This window comes from Pleurodeles waltl, chromosome 2_1, assembly GCF_031143425.1.
Source record: "Pleurodeles waltl isolate 20211129_DDA chromosome 2_1, aPleWal1.hap1.20221129, whole genome shotgun sequence".
NCBI lineage: Eukaryota > Metazoa > Chordata > Amphibia > Caudata > Salamandridae > Pleurodeles > Pleurodeles waltl.
Window position 1 is genome coordinate 269808995 of NC_090438.1, and position 22546 is coordinate 269831540.

The 22546-nt window shown below is 47.8% G+C and overlaps 1 long non-coding RNA gene across 5 annotated transcripts in view; it reads left to right on the forward strand.

Moving 5' to 3' along the window:
• LOC138263152 (uncharacterized) overlaps positions 1 to 22546 on the forward strand; it is a 241335-nt gene that overhangs the window by 200741 nt on the left and 18048 nt on the right. For all 5 annotated transcript variants that reach the window (XR_011199279.1, XR_011199278.1, XR_011199277.1 and 2 more), the window contains one exon: positions 10959 to 11117. This is a non-coding gene — a long non-coding RNA (uncharacterized lncRNA). The remainder of the gene's footprint in view (positions 1 to 10958; positions 11118 to 22546) is intronic.

Here is a 22546-nt window from a genome sequence, read left to right on the forward strand (position 1 = left end):
AGGGGGTCACACCAGTTCAGACAGAGGCAGATTGCCTAGCCAAGTGGTTTAGGGGTGATCCTGTAGAGTCTGACAGTGCCTTTGTCCTCCCCATAAAGCTGACGGTGCCATTGGTGGCGGCTCCTCCCTCCAATAGTGTTGTCTAGGTTATAGCAGGAGCTGGTCAGGCTCCAGCGCAAGCATCAACCGTGAGTGTGGCAGTTCCTTTAGTGAGTGGCGGGCTGGTTGTGACCGCAAGTGTTGCCAATGGTGGGGATGTTGGGAAGCCGGATGTTGTGGGACATTTGGCCTCCATACTACCGTGACTGTCTGAGGGGGGTATGCTGTCCCCAGCTTTAGTTGTAGCCCCCCTGGTGGGCATAGGAGAGGATCATGTTATGGAAAGGGCACATGGCTTGGTTTCCCATCTAAACTCCTCAAAAAATAGTCAAGGGCCACAATGGGATGTGACTGGGGTAGTAAATAGTAAGTGGCTAAAAAAGGAAGTTTCCCCCACATTGGCCGGTGCAGCCAGGGGACAGGCCGCATGTAGGCCAGAGATGACCACCAAGCAACCGGCCAAGGTATCAGCAGAGGAATGCACTTCAATGACATTGTCTTCTAGCCAGGTGACAGTAAATTCAGGTACTGGTCACATGTCTCTCCTTATGGACCTGGGTGATATTCACTCTGAACATGAGCGCCTAGAGCATGTGGCAATAGAGGTTGAAGAAAAGATTTGAAAGGGGCTTACATTGACATCTTCGATTTACTGGTTGACAAATCTGATAAGGACGAGGTTAAGCACTGTAAGAAATGTGCTCATTCAAGGGAGTGTAGATATTGGCATCAGAAGAAGAAAGTGGAGGAGTCACTGGAGTCACTGAGGAATTGGGTTAGGGCCTTCTCAACCTACCAATCCATTGATTTTGAGTGTGTCAAAGATCAGGGAGATCAGCTAGCTTGCTACCAGAAAGGATTGTGGGTGCTCACGATGAGTATGGTGGTACTGCTTGGAAGGACTACGACAGGGAGTTTAGAAGGATCAAAGCTAATAAGCCTACCCCAGGCTGGTACCAGATCAATATATTCACGTAGTTGCAGTATACGAAGTGGAGTGGAGGGCAGCCCTTGTGGGGGTGCAGGGACTGCCTCTGGTTCATGTAGCGTGAGTATGTCAAGAAAAGGGCCTGCTGGGATTTCAACTGATGTACATGCTCCCGTTTTCCAGGAAGCAGCCGTTTTAAGCACTTTTGTGCTCTCTGCAACCAGGCCTCCAACCCTGAACTTAAGTGTTTTAAAAAATCACCAGATAAGGGCAGCAAGAAACAGGATTTATGATTCTCCAACAGTTGCAGATTTTGACTACGTTTTCAGTAAGGCCTCCCCGCCTGTTGATTTTGTGGCTGCGGTCCCTTGGCTTCATTCTTACCAACCATACAGCAGCACAGGTCTTGTAGGATACCAGCACAAGGTTGCACAGGCCCACACCACTGTAGGAATTAGTTGTCTCTGAGGTCCAACCCCAACACGGCTAGAACTAAGATTCTCAAAGAGCTAAGCTTAGGGAGAGTAGCAGGTCCCTTTGCTGGAGTCCCCATGCAGGATTTTCCTTGTTTCCTCCTTGGAGTTGTCCTAAAGACAGAACTGGGGGAGTTCAGACTCATTCATAACCTGTCAGTGCCCAAGGGTCAATCAGTGAACAACGTTATCTACTCAGTCAAGTTGGCGTAATCAAGATAGCGACCGGTGCGGACGGTAACTAGCGAGATCCGCTCCCGGCCCGAAAATATCCTGCCATTAATCCCACCCGGACTCCCCTAGAGCAAGTAAATGGATCCAGACAAATAGGAGGTGCTAGAGGGGCATCGCTCGAACAAACCTTCTCTGCTGCAAGTGTCATCTAGGAGGCCGATGGGCCCTGTGAATAGGAGCACCGGCCAAGTAGAGAAGGAGGGCCCTAAAGGCGGCCGGCGTGGGAACTACACGTATGCCCAGAGAGCGGACTGAAGGGGCCTTGCGGACCTACCTGCATCATCGTGGAGGCATCACAACACAGCTGCGGACTGTCCCAATGCTGAAGGCGCTGACAGAAGAGTCGAGCGCTTCACCGGTAAAAAAAGAGACCACACACTACATGGAGCAAGAACACAGGCTGGAGGACGACCCATGTTAATAAAAACAAACAAAACCCTTAAATCATGTGAGAGCACCCCAGGACTATGGGCCCCCTTTTCAAACAGAGGCTCCCCAGTGAACTAAAGTGTGACCCCCCACAGGTGCTCGGGTGGTGAACACAAGCTGATTGATCATCAGGGGACACAGAGGGCACCGCAGAAGGTGCCTGGGGGGCCTACGGCCTCGCTGGCCTCCCCAGCCGGTGCACATGCACTCGGTCTGGAGACACACTCAGTGGCTCAACTGACACACAGAAAGGGGCAGTGTATGAATCCTTGGACCTGCGCCCCGGTGCTGTCTACTGCAGTCCTGCATCGCCCCTTGGTGCGTGGGTACTACAGGCGGTGTGCCACTCAGATGGTGAGCCGCGGTGAGGAGAAACTCAGACAGACTGGCAAACGTGAGGAGGAAGGCAGAACCCCTTTCAATCATGCTTAAACCAAAGGCGACGCAGCCATCACTGCCCACAGGGGGAGAAACGCCACTTTTAACTCCCACTGTGAATTAACATGCTGTGACCCTCCAACAAATGAACAAGACCTTAAGAGTCCACTCCACCCAATTTGATAAGCTTCTGCAGGCTGTATTGGACACCAGGGTAACCCTGGAGGGTAAGATCGACTCAGTGGCACAGGAGGTAAATCTTCCCAGGGCGGACAACAGCAAACTAGCGGACAGGGTGTCTGAAAACAAAACTACACTCCAACGGTACAACCAGAAATTAAAGATCTACAGACCCAGATATAGCAGTTGGAGACAGAGGTCTCATCTCTTAAATGCAGAACAAAAGACACAGAGGGTTGCTCGCGGAGAAATAATGTCAGTTTTCTGGGGTTCCCGGAATGAGTCTAGATGCCTAACGCCAAGGCCTTCCTAGAGCAATGATTGAAGACCACAGTACTGGCAAATAATGTATCACCCCTCTTCTCGGTCGAGCGTGCTCACTGGATCCCGGGTGGGCTGCCGCGTCCAGGGGCCCCGCCCCGGCCTTTATTAGCACAGCTCCTCAATTTCCGTGACCGTGACTTGATCCTTCAGAGTTTCAGATCTCAAGGCCTGTGGCAGTTGGATAACATCAGTATCATGGCTTATCCCGACAACACCATTGAGGTGCAACGCAAGCACACTTAATTCACAAAGGTTAAACATCTTCTTTGGGAATAAATATCACCTACTCCTTGTTGTTCCCAGCATGACTTCGGGTGGTAGACAAAGGGAAAACACACATCTTCCCATCCCCGGAAGATGCATGGACACGGTTGCATGCCAAGGGCCTGGTCAAACTAAGCTGTGATGAATCTTCAACAGGGGAATGGCGCACACCCCAACCTAAGCACAAGAAGAAATCTGGTATCAAAACATGCCCATCCAGGGCACAGGCGGCCTAGGCCCAAGCACAGGCCTTGATAGATGCTTCCCGTCTCACATCAAACCAGTAAACCGCCCTTTGTGATGTCAAAGCCATGGACTCGCAGTCATCACAGGGCCAATCAAGCGTTTCCACAATCCCTTCTACGCTTGGCCCTGAACTGACTCCAAGCATAGCAGATGACTTATAATCTTGCACAATATCTGTTGCTCTTGGTGCATCATTCTGGAACTAGATGCTAGACTGAAAACATTTTGGTAGTACAAGAGGTGTGGAGTTTGTGTCTCGCAATTAGTAAGATGCTCGACGAGGCCTTGTATCTCGGCCCGCTGACTCCACTTGTTGAACTTTTCGGTGACACTCCCAGGGCCTGATACTATGGACGCAGCCACAAAGGATGGCTATGTGAACAGGGGAGACCCAGTGAGAAGTCATTCGAAGAGGGCCAAAACCTGCATGATCTTGACTCCTCTTACCCACACCCCCTACGTCATGTCATATAGGTTCCCGAATGGACACTGTTCGAAACATCGTTAATGGTGGCACCCGTTGTGCCCACATGTTACAAGGTGGGCATAGCCCTGTAAGTTTGCTCTTTGTTTATTGTTGTTATTTTACTACATGTTCCTTGATGCCGACCATGCTGGAACATAAGGAGAGAAGGTGCACATGGGAGGTGGGAATTCAATTGCAACATTGACTCCCACAATGACTGCGACCCAGTACAACACACCAATAGACCACACACTGTTCCACAAACTCACAGCTACATGAAGATTGACAACTACAACGTATTTATGTGGAACGTGAGAGGCATGGCCAATTCCACTAAAGGCAGCAAGATATATGCATACCTCAAACGTCACAGAATCCACACATCGATATTACAGGAAATGCATCTCACAGTTATAGAACTACACACCCTCAAAACCAAATGGCAAGGAGTAGTATATGGTACAACGACATCAGCATTCGCCAAAGGGGTGTTAATATGGTTGGCTCCAGAGGTTCCATATGAGGTAGGGCACTGCATGGTAGATGTATTACTGGAGGGCTCATTACATGGCAAGCCACTATCTATAGCAAGGCTATATGCTCCCAACTCAAATCAGGGAGACTTCCTAATGTCGATTACACCTACACTCTTCCGGGACCCAGCGGCCAATACCATATGGGGAGGTGACCTAAACTGTTTGGCAAACATAGATATGGACTAATCCTATTGTCTACTGGAAAGCATTCCCAGTAGGAAAATGTCATGCAAATTAGGAACGTGGATGTCTGACAGAGGACTCTGTGATGTATGGCATTTCCTACACCCCCAAGATAGAGAATACTTCTTCTATTCTCCGGTTCATAGGTTACACACCCGCATAGATTTGTTGCTTAGCACTGCTGGACTGGCTTGCGATATCGCAGAGGCATTTTACTTGGCTAAGACACTGTCGGACCACTGTCCATTGATGGCCACCATACAATGGAGAAGAATGCGTGCTCGCATACCTATGTGGCGCTTACAGCCAGACATGTGACGGACCCTCCGTTTCATCAGGAGGTGGCCGATTGCATCTCTAAATATTTTGAATTAAATGGAGGGACGGCCACATCGCACGCAGTGGAGTGGGACGCCCACAAGGTAGTGGTGAGAGGCCACTTTCTGACTGCAGCAGGAGGAATACGGCGAACACTGGCCAGAGAACTAACACTAGTAAAAACAGACCTACGCAATGTGGTATGCGTCGTGGCACAGGGCACGCTTGGCACTGATGCTCTTCGGGAACCACGTGCATGACACAGAGAGGTGGACATGCGCTTGTGGAATTCCAATTACTGACATTACGTTACTAGGATACACTTGGAAGGTGATAGCTCCAGCAGGTTAATAGCATGGTTGATCCGAGGGGAGAAGCTGTGTACTTCTATAGGTGCCATAAGGCTCGACTCTGGGATAGTGGTTAACATGCAAGCAGACAGAAATGATGCCTTTAAGCACTACTATAGTGGACTATATGCAGTGAAACCTGACCCCTCTGCTGTACAGGTAGCAGACTTTTTCACTCACTTCCTCTTGCCCATCTCTTCCCACTGCAACAGATGGAGTGAGATAAACCCACAGAGATCGAAGAGATCCAAACAGCATTGCGACAATTAGCTTGAAACAAGGCTCCAGGTAACAATGGTTTGCCGGTGGAATATTACAATACCTTTGCTGCGCAATTTCTCAAGCCATATCAGGAGATGTTATATGAAGCGCAAACAAAAGGGCAGCTTCCGGATTCACAGCGCTCAGCACTAATAGTAGTTTTACCCAAACCAGGCCGTGACCCCCTAGATGTGCGATCATATAGGCCATTATCACTGCTAAGCCTGGATTTTAAACTGTTGGGCAAGATCCTCGCAAACCGACTGGTCCCACTGATGCCGCACTTGGTGCACAAGTACCAATCAGGGTTCATCCCGGGTGAAACACCTTCCTAAATATTAGACACCTTCTGCAGTTAATGCCAGACACTCCTAGGCTGGAACACAACAGGGTCGCGGTAGCCTAGATATTGAGAAGGCTTTTGATACCCTCGGATGGCCTTTTTAAGAGAAGCTCTGCGGAACATGGGACTTGGCCAGGGATTCCTAACATGGATCGATATTCTCTATAATAACCCCGCAGCGCGGATCAAAACGGGTAAGACCATCATGGAAAGTTTCCCTATAGGACTGGGCACTAGGCAGAGATGGCCGTTATCACCCCTGCTGTTTGCACTAGCGATCAAGCCTTTGGCAGGCCAGCTCAGACAACGTGCACAGCAGTGGGGCATACCTGATGGCAGTAGACAACAGATCATATCCCTCTATGCAAACAATGCACTGATATATCTACACATATGCACATCATCGCTCTCAGAGCTACTGCAACTACTTGATCTCTTTGGGGATCCATCTGGCTTATGTGTTAACTCATCAAAATCTTGTCTATTCCAATTGACTCCGGTATTGACATGGTGCTACTCCACATTTAAGTATCTAGGTATCCAAATATACTACAATACAGCAGACCTAATAGAGGGCAACTTGTGATGTGCGGTCCGATCGATCCGGGGCTCCGTAACATTCTGGTGCTCCCTACCACTATTGCCCATGGGACGAGTAGGGATTGCGAGAATGATAATACTTCCAAGACTATTATACTACCACACAGCACTCCCGGTAGCTACCCCTCGTTATTTTTTAAAACACTGAATAGCTTGATGGTAGGATTATAATGGTAAAATGGCTGCCAGCATGAAGCAGTCACTGAAACATATTTACAGCTTGTGCAGGGGGGTCTGAGCATGCCGAATTATGAGCTGTACTATGCAGCAGCGCAACTTCACTGGCAATTGCAATGGCTATAGAATCCCTCCAATTTGGAGACAACACTTGAATACAACAGCTTGGAACATACAAACATATTGTTGTGGCTGCAGGATTACACTAGCCCTCCACAGCATGGCAATGCACTGATGGTCGTGGCCCGTAAGTGCTGGCATCGTTACATACTTGGCGGGGGCTTGATCCCACCCTACTCACCCAGAATTCCACTAATGGCCGTCCAGGAGGTAAGGAACTTATGCGCTCACCACACCCTTGAACCATGGCTAGAATTGTGAATACAAACAATAGGGGATCTTTTTAGGGAGGATTGCATTATGACATACTCTGAACTCGAAGACATTTATATAGTGTAGGCCCAGGACAGTTCATAACCTACTGCGCATTGAGGCAATTTATATGAAAAGTCTGACAAATTGGTGTATTGAACCCAGAACCTCACCCCTATTGCATAATCTACTAACTGGCCTAGGATCACACCACACTATGGGGGTTATTCTAACTTTGGAGGAGGTGTTAATCCGTCCCAAAAGTGACGGAAAAGTGACGGATTTACCACCAGCCGTATTATGAGTCCATTATATCCTATGGAACTCGTAATACGGCTGGTGGTATATCCGTCACTTTACCGTCACTTTTGGGACGGATTAACACTCCTCCAAAGTTAGAATAAACCCCTATATCCCAGTTGTACAGTATCCTACTTGGGGCTCCTGATGGCACTCTAATTAGAGCAAATGTGAGATGGGACGAAGTTCTCCCAGCACCGCTGTCGCAATCTGCACGGACTACAGTGCTCCGCATGATAAAAGAGGTATCACATAATCCACAATTTCCCTACACTCAGTTTAATTATACGCACCAAACCTATTTATCCCCACATCAGCTCCAGAGCATTTTCCCTCACGCTAGCCACGAATTCCCTAGATGTGGGGAACCCGATGCTACCTTTTACCACATCACATGGACCTGTACACCAGTCCTAAGGTCATGGGAGGAAATAACTTCCTTAACAGCAGAATTGGTTGGTCACTCACTATCCCCACACCCGAATCCTGCATGCTTGGTGTCCGCACGAGGTCCAAGAAAGAAAAACAAAAACACAGGGGCATAGAAATGGCATTTGTGCTATTTAAACTCCTCCTGGCAATGCAAGGGAAGGCACTGGACACGCGCCCTTGGTTGGGTGACCTGCTGAAATGTCGAGGGTGGAAACACAAGTTCTACACTCATTCCATGACAGGAGGGTGACAATAAAGGGAGTGGGACTATGGGATGATTTCATAACTACAATTAAGGCCAAGAATGATATCCGCCCGCCCTAAACATAGAAGAAGTGGTACCATGCACAGCAGGCTCACAACTGGGTTGTGACGACAAGATAGCACCTCGATATGAGGTGAACTAACAGTACTCGGACCATGAAGCAATACAACATGCGCCATAGACCCTCACAGGCATACATCCCCATATTAACGTAGGAGAACATAGTCCCCACATAGGATGCTGGAAGGTGACCCACCACTGAGGACCTTCAAGTATAATTGCAATCATCACAATACATACAACTACTGCCACTCATAGCTGAATGAGTGATTACTATGCACTTACAGGCATGACAGACATCTGGAACACCCAGGTCCTAAGAGAGCACTGCTATTTTAACAAGTGCTGAGGTGAGATCCCCGAGTTACTGCCTCTTATTGTGACTTGACGGTGCTTATAGAAGGTCTACATTACATGTTAATAAATATAATAAGATGTGATATCCCCCCCTCACGCCCTTCCCCCCACTAGCGATACCCCCTTTTTTCCTATTGTACGTTGATCCGGTTTCTATGATATGAATGCAGCGGCCTGGTTGGCTGTCAATTGTACAAGTTGTTGTATCTCACATAATAAAGAGATAAAAAAATAAAATAATCCACTCAGTCAAGTATGCTTCGTTGGATCAGGCAATTCAGATGTTCCGGGAGCTTGGGCCTGGGGCTCTGACGGCAAAATGAGACATTGAATCTGCATTTAGGTTACTACCAGTTCACTTGGAAGATTTCCATCTCTTGGGTTTCTAATTTGAGGGGAAGTACTACTTTGATAAGTGTATGCCAATGGGCTGCGCTGCGCCCATTTAATTTTTTTTAGCACATTCCTGGAGTGGGTTTTCGGGCATAAGGAACAGTACCAGTGGCTACTGCATTACCTGGATGATTTCCTCATTCTTGGTTCCCATGGTTTGGATCAGTGTGCATTTGCTTTGGACGTTTTTCATAGTCTTTTGGGATAGCTCGAGGTTCCGCTTGCACACAGCAAAACTGTGGGTCCCCACACCACAAATTCATTTTTGGGGATTGAATTAGACTCCAAGGTGGGGGTGTCCAGGCTGCTGTGAGACAAAGTACTCACTTTTTCTTAAGCAATCCAGGCATGCTGAAGGGTGAAGAAAGTCACTCTCCATCAATTGCAGTACTTAGTTGGGCAGCTCAATTTCACACTACCGATCATTGTTATGGGGCTGTCTTTCTCACGGTCTATTACTCAAGCCATGTTGCGGTTAAAGGTTAAACACTACTATACTTGGCTCTCCAGTGAGGTAAAAAAAGATATGAGGATTTGGGAATCTTTCCTGCGTGACTTCAATGGGACAGTGATGTGGCCGAGTCCTCCCAGGTCCAGTGAGGAGCCGGTTCTCTTCACAGACGCAGCAGTCAGTGAGGGCTTTGGTGCCATTTTTTGCACAGAGGTAGCCCACAGAGTGGGTTCAATCTGAACTGGTGACTAACATTGGATTTTTAGAACTATTCCCGATCTTGGTCTTCTTGTCAATCTGGCCAGATAGATTCCGCAACCTGTCTGTGATTTTCTGGGCTGACAATGTGTCAGTGGTAGAAGATATAAATCAGCAGGCTGCCGGGTGTAAAATGATTCTAAGAATTTTTAAAATAATTGTACTACTGTGTCTTAGGTTAAATGCAATATTTAGAGCAAAGCATGTCACGGTGTCTTGAATAATGCAGCTGATGCACTGTCCCCTTTTAGGATGCAGGTTTTCAGATCCCACCATCCACAAGCAGAGGAATTCCCAAAGCCCTTCCAAGACCATATGTGGCTGATTGGTGCCCATATCAGGCCTTGTGGCAGCCAGTTTGGCACCAAAGGCAAACAAAGAAGCCTTATGAGGAGGCTTTCATGGTCTATATTAATTTTCTGGTGCAAGCAGGAGGTCCGCTTGGGCAAAGGCATCTTGGGTGTTGGCTTTCCTGGAAGTCCTGAGGGAGAGTGGGAGGATGGTTGCTTGTGCTAGGCACTACATGTCTGACATTTCCTTTTTTTGCCCAATGACAAGGGGCACATGATGGAATTAAACCCTTCCTAGTAAGGCGGGCCATCAAGGGTTGGCAGCAGCTGCAATGGACCAAGGCGGACTGTAGGTGTCCCATTGATGTTGGGAAGTTGTGCTCTCAGTTTGGGAGTACTGGTACGGGTCTGTGCTCTTCCCTGGGAGGTCGCCCTGTTTAAAGCGGCTCTCACGTTAGCCTTTTATGGCACCATCGGACTGGGCAAATTGGTCCAGCAACAAGGGAGACATAAGTGGGGTTTACATTTGGGTGACATTCATTGGCAGGTGGGGGCCAAGTTCCTTTGTGATCAAAATGCCTCGTTCAAAAATGGACCAGGAGGGGAGGAGGGACCACATACTGTTGCAAAGTGCCCCTGGCAATGAATGCTGTCCAGTGTATAGTTTGGAGATCTTCCTAGCTCTATGCCCCCAGGGGTCACAGGGTATGGTCTTGGTGCATGCTGATGGCTCACCATTAACCAGGTACCAGTTATAACAAGTACTCAAGCGCACTCTGTGTGCAGCGGGTTTTGACGCCGCCAAATTCAGTACTTATTCCCTTAGGATTGGGGTGCAACAGCGGTGGTTGCAATGGGTTTGTCTGGTGCAGCAGTCCAAATAATTGTCAGATTGTCCTCTGACTGCTATACGAGGCATGTGAGATTGCATATACTGTGAATACCGGCTTCTTACATCCCCCCTCTTCTCTGTCCTGCCCATTTTCTCTAGGTGGCCGAGGTGCTTGTTTGGAGGTCCTGAGGATTCCAGTTCACGCAGGAGCTTTGAGGTTCACAAAAGTGTGGATCAACAGCCACTTGTATGTTTGACGGGCAGCGGATCTGTAGGTGAAGAGTGGCATTGTGTCACTTGCAACACAGCTCAACACAGGTAGGCTTCCTCTTTTCCTTCTTTGGTCATGGGGGGACTGCACCTCCCTCAGTTGAGAATGGTATAGGACTCAATGCTTCCATGGGGGGGCTCCACAACTGGATGTGATCATACTGCATGTAGGGAGCAATGATTCAGTTCCCCTTGGCCGGCAGCAGTTATTTGAGCTTGTAGTATCAGAATTCGGTTGGCTTGCAAAGAAGTTTCCGCAGGCGGCGCTTGCATGTCAAACATTATCCCCCGATTACAGTGGAGGAGCGGCCAGTCAGTTAAGGCTGTCAATGACTTGGTGAGGAGAATTATTACCAAAGTTTCCAGGTTGTTCAGATCACAGAGGTCAGTAGTCATCCTGTATGGCTGCATCCAAGGGATGTGTTTCTTTCTCAAGGATGGGGTGCATCTTTCTCAGGTGGGAAATGACATGCTGCTTGAAAACCTTTTGGCATGGTTGGTCCACAGTTCCCAGGAGGGAGAATGACTGCGGGAGTGGGAGGCAAGATAGTTGGTTTACTATGCTGGCCTGTGGCAGGGTGAGATTATGACTGGGGGGAACATTAGGTGCCCTTTTCCTTACCTCAACAGGAAGGCAAGGTAATTGGACCCTCCAAGGGGTGCTGGCTGGGAAGTGAGGATGACATCCAGGGGTGCAGAGGGTTGCGAACGGTCGCTGGCATCTGGTCCCTAGGGTAAACCACCCGCGCATGTGCAAGGTCTTGGAAGCTAGCAATGGCCCTTGTTGGAAGGTCTGAGAGTCTGTGGGTGGAGTGGGTGCCTGATATAGGTATCCTGGTGGGCAGGTGGGCCCCCTCCATATGGTATACCCCCAACTGATAATTTGGAGAAGGCATGGAATGATCCCACATGGAGGGCCTACCCCTGAACCCTGTAGCCAGAGGAAGGGGCAAGGACCGTGTTACTTTAGCAGTCAGTCATCATCTCGTCCACAGTCACTGGTATTGTAATATGCAGGAACTGATTTGCTTTGTGAAAGGAAGACAGATGTATTATCACACTGTGTTAAGGATAGTGTTGGAAAATGGGTTATTGGTAAGGGCAGGTAGGTACCTACACTTAGCAATAGGCCACTAACCTCCACCTAGGTCCAGTTAGGTCTCAATAAATTAAACCCAGCTCAACCCTTGGTAGCTTCGCAATGAGCGACAAGGCTTAAATTAGGAGACAGAGTATAAAGCATTCAAATATCACAAAACAGTAATTAAATAAAACACAGGAAACAGTTTAAAAATCCAAAACCAGTTTATAAATATAGATTATATTTTTATCTTTAAAATGACACAAATACGAATAAAATCAGATAAGGGGAACCGGAGATATGAATTTTTAAAGAATTGTTTTTTTTTTAGTGCCTAGAAACAAAAAGCACCAATCGGGTCATCTGGTTGCATCTCAACCGGGGCAAAGTCAAAGTTAAAGGCCAACCGCGATGGAGCCCTGCTCGGCTACAGCTCGCGGTAGGACTCAGTGAAAAGTTTACCTTCGGACTTAGGGCCAGATGTAGGAAGCCTTTTGCGCCTCGCAAACGGCGAAAAACGTAGTTTGCGAGGCGCAAAAGGCTGAACGCAATGCAGAATCACATTTTGCGAGTCGGTACCGACTCGCAAAATGTGATTCCGACTCGCAAATAGGAAGGGGTGTTCCCTTCCTATTTGCAACTGCATCGCGATGTAGAGTTGCTTTGTGACCGCGAAAGCGGTCGCAAACCAACTCGCAGTTACCATCCACTTGAAGTGGATGGTAACTCATTCACAAAAGGGAAGGGGTCCCCATGGGACCCCTTCCCCTTTGTGAATGCCCACAAAAATATTTTTTCAGAGCAGGCAGTGGTCCTATGGACCACTGCCTGCTCTGAAAAAACCGAAACCAAATGGTTTCGGAATTTTTTCTTTTTGCAGCTCGTTTTCCTTTAAGGAAAACGGGCTGCAAAGAGAAAAAAAAAACGGCTTTATTTAAAAAAGCATTCACCGACATGGTGGTCTGCTGTCTCCAGCAGGCCACCATCCCCGTGAGTGCCTAGACTCGCTATGGGGTCGCAAACTGCAACCCACCTCATGAATATTCATGAGGTGGGTCTTTGCGACCCCATAGCGAGTCACAGAAGGTGTCTGAGACACCTTTCTGCATAACATTTTGCGAGTTGCAAATTGCGAGTCACTATGACTCACTATTTGCAAGTCACAAAATGTTTCTTTGCTACATCTGGACCTTAGTCTCCTTTCTGAAGATTTTCTTCAGCGGCACAAACCTGTCAGTCCAATCCGACCTCCTGGAACTCTTCTCCGGATACGTGTCGTGGTAATCCTCAGTGGAGATTTTTACCTTCAGACTTAGTCGTTTTTTTGAGGTGAAAATCCTTTGACCTAGGTAAACCTGGATCTTGATCCGACGTCCTTGGAGCCCTCCTCGGATACGCTGGCTGGGAGGTCCCGGTTAACTTTTTACCTTCGGACTTCACCAAGATGAACCAGAAAATCAGGCCGGGTCGCGGTTTAGGCAAGCCGGCTAGAGTTGCCGCGGAGAGTCGGTCCCTCTATGGAGCTTTTTTTCAAAAGTTCTCCAAACTTCTACAAACTTCTGGGGCTTCTCCCAGATGTTCTTCTAAGGTTCTTGTGGGGTCCACAGCTCACCCTAAGGGTCCAGAAGCTCTGAGATGATCCTTGGGGGGTGTGGACTACAACTCCCAGAATGCACCTGGCGCAAACTCCTTTTTGGCCACTGGTCAGTGGTCAGCTGGTCGCTTTCTTCAGGAGTTGGTGCAGGGGACTCTGGTTAGCAATTTTTCACCTGTAGCAAACAGGGAGTCCCTCCTTGAACCAGGTGAAGCCAGCCAATGTCCTTCTTGTGGTGAAGCCCAAGTGTGCAGCTGGTGCAGTCCTTCTGAGTGCAGGTTCCAGGTGCATGCCAGGGGTCCAGCAGGGCAGTCCTTCTTCTTCTGTAGTTCTTCCTGGTAGGGATGTGGTAGGGAACTGAGGTGTGGGTGCAGGTCTGCCAGTTTTATCCTTGCTCCTGGGTGAAAAACAGGGGGGTCCTGATTCTCCAATTAGGTGCAGGGTCCTTCCCCCTTAGATTACCACTTCCTGGGAGGTGTGGCAAAAATCAATCCCAAGAGGCAACATTCTTCAAAAATCCATCAAGGCTGAATTTGATTTTTGGAGGTTACATCTGGCTGAGCCCACCCACTGCTGTGGCTAAAAATTATAAACACACCCCTCTCCTGCCCTCTCCTAACCTAATCAAGGGGGTACCTAGTTGTCTGGGGTTGCAGGATGTGGGGGTGTTGCTGGGTTGCTCCAAATGTCCTTCTCTGCCTTTGAAGACCAGTTTGGCAGCCCTCCCCCTTCCTGCCTCACCATCTGCTGAGGGGAAATACCCTCCCACGGGCACATCTCTTTGTGTGAAGCCAGGCCACTTCACACCTCATCAAGGCAGCCTGGCCAGGTTGCCAGAGGCTGGCCAATCAGAGCACAGCAGCAAAAACAATGCAGGGCTGAAATTGGCTGTTTTTACCTCGCAGGGCTTATACAACTATTTTTATAAGGTCCCTGCTTATAGTTACATGGCACCCAGCCCTAGGGGCACATAGGGCACACATTAGGGGTGACTTATATGTAAAAATAAGGTAGTTTAAGACTTTGGAACTACTTTTAATTCCAAAGTCGAATTTGCATATAACTTTAATTTAAAAGGAGCCAGAAAAGCAGGCCTGCCTTTAAAATGACACTGGACACCTCAACAGTGCACCCATGTGTGCACTACCTATGCTGTGGTCCCTAAACGTACATGCCCTACAATATACTAGGGACTTATAGGTAGGTTGACTTAGCCAATTATAATTAGCCTAATTTGCATATTATTTTCCACAGAGCACAGGCACTGGGACTGGTTAACAGTACCCAGGGCACCATCAGAGTCAGAAAACACCAGCAAAAAGTGGGGAATGGGGGCAAAAAGTTAAGGGGCCTCTGCAATCAGCCCGTTTTTCTCACAGATAGGCCTCTGAAAAATGTAAATACCATGTAAAATATATTGGGAGGTTACTGCGAAAATGTTTGTTGATTGAATGTTAATTTATGTTTCTTAAAAATTAAAATACGGCCGTAAGTTCACAACTTCCAAACCCAAAGTGTGCAAGGTGAAGTAACGCCAGGTTAGTGGTGGTTGGGGGTGTGCGGGTCTTGTAGTAAATGGTGGGGCCTGGGTGGCAGGCCTTTGCTATAACAAGACCACATGGGATTGAGATAAGACATTAATCATCAGTGTCACACAGAGTTCTGAAGTCTGCCACTTTCTGAATATGCCACTGACCCCACCATGCCTACCAGGGTGACCCCTGTGTAGGATGCGCAGTCACTCCCAAAACATTGCCTGTTTGGCATATATGTGCCATTCTTTGTCTTGTGTATACTATTCTTTCTATGTCTCTCTCTGTGGTTATTGCTCTAGTGATGCTGCCCTCTCATACCTGTCCCTTCCTCTGGGAATACACTAACGACAATGAAGGCCTATTGTCCTTAGGTCACTCAATTCATCCGGTAAATGTTATAGTGCATGCAAAGAGCTTGAACACCGAAGATGGCGGTGAATGTGACTGCAATGTGTCAGAATTTCGTTTGATGTGGCCATGAATTAAGGCAAAGGCACCTTCTTTTCAATTGTTGCCTCACCTCCTGAGGTTCAGACCGATATCAAACACCTGCACCCAGTAGAATTATATGTATTCTGTGACCGGAACATCAGGGGATCTGTGCCTGGGTTATAAAAACAGCTAACACACAGAACATCTCAAGTTCATTTTCAATGTTTGCGCTGTTTACAAGCAAAAAGGAAACCCTGTGATGTTCTATCACAATGTAAACCGGCTGCTTTGAGGGCCAGATTTACAAGGCCCTAGGAACTCGTAGCGCCAAACCAGTGTCATTTTTTTTACACTAATGTCGCATTAAGGAGGCCATTCTTGTTCACCATATTTACAAAGTGGTGCAATGCTTGCTCCAAGTGTAATGTATGCAAGGGGGGCGTTCCCATGCAGGGAGGCCCGTAAAAATTACACAAGGAAATTTGCAACATTTCACTGTGCCATTTTAGCACCATTTTTAACACATGCTCAGAGCAGGCATTAAAATGATACATCCATTACTTTAAATGGGCCTCCCTTTACTTTGCAGGATTAGCGGCACAAATTATGGCGTTAATCCTACAAAGTACAACAATAGCATCATAAATTTTGATGCTATTGTCCTAACGTGTGCCATGGTGTGCTGTATTGTAAATACAGTGAATACATGGTGTCGTTAGGGAGGCGCAGGGGAGTGCAAGAAAAGTGTTGCATCACAGCTGATGCACCACTTTTTTGTAGTAATGACCCCCTCTGAATTGCTACTGGAATACGGGTGTGCACTGGGGCAGCAAAAGCAGTTCCTACATTTTGAACTTCAAAAAATATACAAAAATATAGAAGCACGTACGTATAAAATAAAAACATGCACAAAGAAACGTTTGTATTATTTCAAAAGGAGTGAGATGCCTGAGTCTAGCGTGTTACTGCCTTTTTGTTAGTGTACATCAGTGCTTCAACTGAGGCCACCAGTCGTCCACACTAGATCCTGTTACTGTACTTGTGCTGCTCCAACCGATCAAGCTAATGATACCAACTTAATTTTTCACGTCCCATTTCGAATTCCTTGACTTTATAGATCCTTTTTAAAATGTTCAATTTAGCTTCTTTATGTACATACATTATATTACTATTTTAATTATATGTTAATATTATTTCTTTTTCTAAGAAATTGGGGACCCCTTAGTAGGTGGGACAGAAACCCAGGGGTCGGTAGACCCCGGCATAAGAATCAGTGGTGTAAACAAATTATTTACACCACCGGATCTCCATAGTCTGCATGTTTTGTTGAATATTAAATACTTCCAAGGGTGAAGCACTTACCACCCAATGTCTGCTCAAAGTAATGGTTTATCAAGAAAAATATAAGCATGTCAGTTTGGAGTCTGCAAATGTTTATTAGCAAGAGAATAATCTATGTGTGAGTTACAGAACTGAGTGACTAGGGGATCCCCCAGCACCCAAAATGAGCATAGGCTGCACAAGAAGAGACAAGACATACATGTATAGGTTTTCCTACACCAGGTTTAAGTGGCAGTTATGTGATAAGGAGTTACACAGGTGCGGAAATATGAAGTCATGAGAATGTTTCCACATCAAAAGTACCCAATGAGAAATCAAACTATTTAGATATAAGTGCTCAAGGTGTAGTCTGATAGTGCTTAGAAAAGACCTCTTTCAAAGGGCGGAGACCTTTACCCACTATATGGTGACATTCTTCTTCATAGGGTACCTCCTCAAGCTGATGATAATTGCCACCAGCGTGGGCTACAGCTTTAACAAGCAGGAGAGTACTTAGTTGATGTGCCCTGTGGGAATCGACCTAAGGCAAAAATGTAGGTGTGGTGATGGTAGCATAACACTAACATTTGTTCATGGAGGTAGGGGAATTGTTCATGCTACCTTAAATACAGAGATAAAGTAACTGTTAAATCTATCTCAGAAGGGTCAATTCTTTGTGTCCATGTGAGCTATAGTTAGAAACCAAAGGGGAATATTTCATCTCTTTTTAGTGGTCAACATGGTTTATCCCAGGTACTGCCCTATTTAGAGAAGCTGGAGACTTTCTTCAGGATCTTGAACTATTTTGACCTCTGTATATGTTACTTGTATAATTCTGTGTAGTGCAACAGTAAAACATGTATACTTAGTACTGGAACCTGTCATCCTTGCTGGGCACCTTAGTTGCCAAGTCGTTTTCTAATCTGCGATTGAGAAAAAAGTAAACAGTAGTCCCAAGCATATTGCACATGCCTTCCAAATATTTGTACATTTTCTTCTAGAGGTGAAGTTTCCCCGCATGCACAGACCATGGAGTTGATTATGGGATAAAATGAAAATATGCATGGTTTGCTCAATGGTATGGCAGTTCACACTCAGGGCCAGATCTACAAGAAAGTGACCCATCAATCCTGATGTGCCACTTTTCTTGTTCCTCCTCTTCCCCACCCAATGACACCATGGTTGCGCCATATTTACAATATGGCCCGCCATGGCACTTGTTTCCACGGTAGCGTCATAATTTAATATGCTATTTTGGCGCTTTGATGGATTAGTGCCATAAATTATGGCTATATTGCAGCAAAGCACTGGGGAAACACCTAGGATGCTATGGGGCAGCCAATTTAACTCCTGCCCTGAGCAGGCCTTAAAAATGACGGCAAAAATGTTGCTCTGAAATCTTGTAGATTTCACTGTGCTATTTTGTTGTGGCCTCCCTGTGTGGGAAAGCCTCCTTGCATACATTATACCTGGTGCAGGTATAATGTGGCCCAAGGGGTTACAAAGTGGCACAATGCTAGCATTGCACCACTTTGTAAATATGGCGAAGGAGAAGGGCCCCCAAAATGCCACAGTGACATACAAAATGGTGATAGTGTTGCCTAAGAGGCGCTAGAGGCTTGTAAATCTGGCCCTAAGTATGCTTCACTCTGTGTGCACATCCCACAGACAGACAACCCCATGCTGAACATGACCTTTGGCCATGTGCAGCTGAGCATTGGCCACAGGTCTTGACCTGCTGCCAGTCCAGTGATCAAACCCCCAGCAAGCTGCTAACCCCACGCCACGCGCAGCTTGTCACATGCTCAGCATAGGGTTCGCCTTCTGACCCCAGGGACCCCATCCCCATTGGCCAAAACATATATATTAAGGGGAGTGCTGGCCCAATCCCTGTGCCTTAATTGGCAGAAGGAAGCTCGTCCCCCTGAGATCAAGCTTCAATGAAAAGGGGAGGAGGCAAGTGACCCCTCTCCCAAACCTTAAAAAGTCCCAGAGACCCACTTCCCCAGGGCCAAATACATTTAAACAAGCCTTCTTGAATCCCTGAGACTCAATCCCCCGTGGCCAGATCCTAAGGAGAGAAGGGCATGCAGATGCCTTCCTTGCAAAATGCAATAAAAAAGGGGAGGGGCTCGGAGTACCTTTCCTTGAGCCCTATTAGGCCCCAGGGACCAAATCCCCTGGGGAGTCATATTACCAGAAAGGGAAGGGTGCCATGCAACACTCCCACCCGGAGCCTCCACAGGGGCCCTAACCCCTCAAGGCCAGTGGTGGGTGCTCACCAGGGCACCAAAACACCATATTTTGGGGACTGTGGGGGGAGCTCCATGTCCCTCGTGATCCCAGCCGGCTCCCGACATTGTGCAAGAGCCAGCACTGCTCCTGCTCAGAAGGAGCACCTATTTATGCTTGTGCCCTCCAGGGAGATGCAATATGTGTTATTTTCCCCTGTCTGCATAAGTGTGGGCAGAGAAGCAGAACACAAATCTGCTTCCAGGCAGCAGGAGCACCTTTAAATCTCCTGCCGGATTGGAGCTGACTTACATGTGTGCTCTCATTTAGCAGTAGATGTAAAAATGCTCCCACTAAATGGGAGCAAACATGTGTTTCTCTGCCCCCACTGGTGAGGTCAGAGAAACTGCTGTTTCCAGCGGTGGGATCCCTGGGAAACAGTCACTGAGCCAGTATCAGGGTATTTAAGGACTTATGGAGGGAGGAGGGCTATGCAGTTCCCTTCTCTTTAAACTTTATTTTGCCCCAGGGGATGGACTGCCCAGGGCCTCCTTAGGCTGAGTAGGAGTTTCGCATGGCCTCTCTCCCATTTCATTTTGATTTCACATCAGAGGATGAGATCACCAGGGTCTAACAAGGCTCAGGGAGTGGGTCTGTGCACCCCTCTCTTTACATAATACATTAAGCAATGGGGGATGGGTTACCTAGGACCAACATCAGCTTGGTGTGGGTGGTCATGCAACCCCCTGCCTTTCATTAATATACATAGTGCCAGGGAATGGATCAAAGTGTCTGAAGATGGCCCAGGGAGGGGTCCCTACTGTTACCCCTTCCCCATATATTTAATTAGAAAAATGGCAGACAACATTTTCTTTTTTTTCTGCAATCCCACAGGAGTCCTGCAGGTTCATGACAAAAACTGCCATTTTTGTATTTTGGCCCAATGGAGGATAACTCAGGGTCCCTCCATAAGGCCTAGGTGGTAGGGTATACCTACCCTGCCCACTTATAATATTTTTGTAACATCAGGATAGAGAGCTCAGTCCCTAAGTCCTGTAATGAATGCCAGAAACATGTTGCTGGCAGCCAGTCAGAGTGCTCACACCCTTGGGAGTTTAAGTCCTCCAGGAGCAAATTAAATCTAGGGAAAAAAGCGCCCTGGGACAATCAAACACTTAATTTTTTAATTGATGATTCTGCGAGACTTGCTGTTTTTGGAAAGCTTCAGGAATTTCATCAAACAGCGCTAAACATAGTAGCAACCAAAAAAAATGCCTTGTCTATAGAAAAGCAAACCTAAAAAGATATAAGAGGGCAGGGTAGAAATACCCTGACCCTTTAGGGCTGGTGGTGGGGTTCCAGAGGGACCCCTTCTGTGACCAAAAACTTTTTAAAACAATTTTCCAGAAAATTTAAGAAGGATCTGTGAATCCACAAAACAAAAAAAAAATACAAGCATTGTCTCCTACTCTTGTTTTTTAAGCCTCCTAAGTGGGCATAGTCCAAGGGGGGGACCTAATTATAATTTAGGGGTGGGGCCTTGCATGCCCCCCTCCCCAGGCTGATTTCAACCACAGGGCCTCCATCTCCCAGGGCCCAGCCACATAATAAAGGTGAGAGGGACATGCAATCCACCCCTTCCTGGGCCTATTTTGGCCCCAGAGATCCCATCCCACGGGGACTAGCCACTTTCAAAAGGGAAGGGGTGTGCAAGGCCCCACTACCCACTTTGGGGTTGAGGACCCCATCCCCGGGGCCTGGCCAAATATTGAAAGGGGGATGGGGGCCACACAGCCCCCTTCCTCTAGCTGATTGTGGGCCCAGGGACCCCACCCCCTGGGGCTTGGCTATGTCTAAAAATGGGAGGGGACCATGAACCCCCTGTCCCTGAGTTATTAATGGCCATAGGGACCCCATCCGCCAGGCCAACTCAGGCTAGGTCCCAGGGTGCCCACTCCTGGGACATACCAGTTTCCTGCCCACACTGGTGCGGGCAGGAAAACCTGTGCTTGCTCTCGCTTGGCGGGAGTAATTTCTAATCTTCCGCCAAGCGAAAGCACAAATTCCGCTCCCGGCTGGCGGTAGCTTTAAAAGTGTGCCCAGCTGGGAGTGGGCTTCAGATCTATGTCCCTGCCTGATGTGATGCTGGCATGGAAGCAGATTGGAATATTGCTCCTGCCCACATGGAGCAGCATTTTTAGCTGCTTCCTGGGGGCGACAGCAATGCCAGCACCCGTTAGATATGGGGAGCCAGCTGGGGCTGTTGGAGCCTTGGGATTCCCCATGCACCCCCATACGAGGATTTGGGGCGTGTCCTTTGTTGGGCAGGCCCCTGGAGATGGGGTTCTCTGGTCCGAAATCATCCCAGGGAGGGGGGCTGAATGGTCCCTTTCCCCCTTTGAATATTTAGCCAGATCCCAGAGGATGGGGTCAGGAGCCAAAATTGGTCTGGAAAGGAGGGTTGCGTGCCCCTGTGCCTCTTAAACATGGTGCTTGGCCCCAGGGGCTGGGGTCCGAATGCCAAAATCAGCCCATAGAGGGGAACCATGTCCCCCACCCAAAAAAAATACACCATTCCCTGGTGGATGAGGTGTACGGGGGCCAAAAGTAGCCTGGGAATGAGGGACATGTCCCCCCCCCTCTCACTAACAAATGCACTGGGTCCATAGAAATGGAGTCCCTGGGGATCAATTCTGCCTGTGGAGGAGAACTACATGTCTTCTCCCTTTAATGTTAATTAGTGGCCCTGGGGGATGGGGTCCACAGGGCCGTACAAAGCTCAGGCAGGGGCCGCAGGGCCCTCTACTCTTTAAGAAAAAGGCCCTGGGGTCCTCAGGGCCAGGACCTGTGGCTAATTCTAGGTGTGCGGTCGGCTGCCTTTTGGGGGGTTGGCAACAAGGCCTGGCTGCAAGCCTTGTGGCAAACCCCCACTTTATTAGGCTAAAGGCCATGTGTAGTGTGGGATTTGTTGCATGTGGGGGTTGACCACAGGGAAGTGACCAACCCCCCGCTGTGCACGGCCTCTGGCTAGCAGTTCTTGGATTAATATTTGGTAACTGAATATTGCTTTACAGTAAAAAAAAAACTAGAAATTCACTGCAAAAAAGAAAGGTTACTGTGATTCATATGCATTGGCACTACAATCTCATAAGAGAGGGATCACAGTGCAAGACGCTTCTATGAGTGTTTTTTATTACAGTAAGGCTTAATGTAGGGTTTTGCAGTGGGTAGTGGTAAAGGAAGGTTAGGGTGATCTTAGGGTAATTTTAGGATTTCGAGTAGG